Below are 269 nucleotides of genomic sequence, written 5' to 3'. Positions count from 1 at the left end.
TATGTATTTCTATGTATGTACAGGGTGTTTTAGGGTTGTGTCCAAACTGAAAATATGTATTAAGGATCTCAAAATAAGAGAACAATCACCATTAAAGGTATCTCCGTGAACACTTTATATAACAGATATTCATGTCTAAATATTTTCCTTGTTTATTGTTAATAAATTAATATGTGTTCCAACTACTTTATTAATGAAATGTAAACATTACACTCATATTAAATGTATTTCAAAGTGATTACCTTGAACATTGAGACAGGCTTAGCATC

This window comes from Halyomorpha halys, unplaced genomic scaffold, assembly GCF_000696795.3.
Source record: "Halyomorpha halys isolate HHAL.00 unplaced genomic scaffold, Hhal_1.1 Scaffold1271.1, whole genome shotgun sequence".
Taxonomy (NCBI): Eukaryota; Metazoa; Arthropoda; class Insecta; order Hemiptera; family Pentatomidae; genus Halyomorpha; species Halyomorpha halys.
This window is presented reverse-complemented; position numbering follows the sequence as displayed.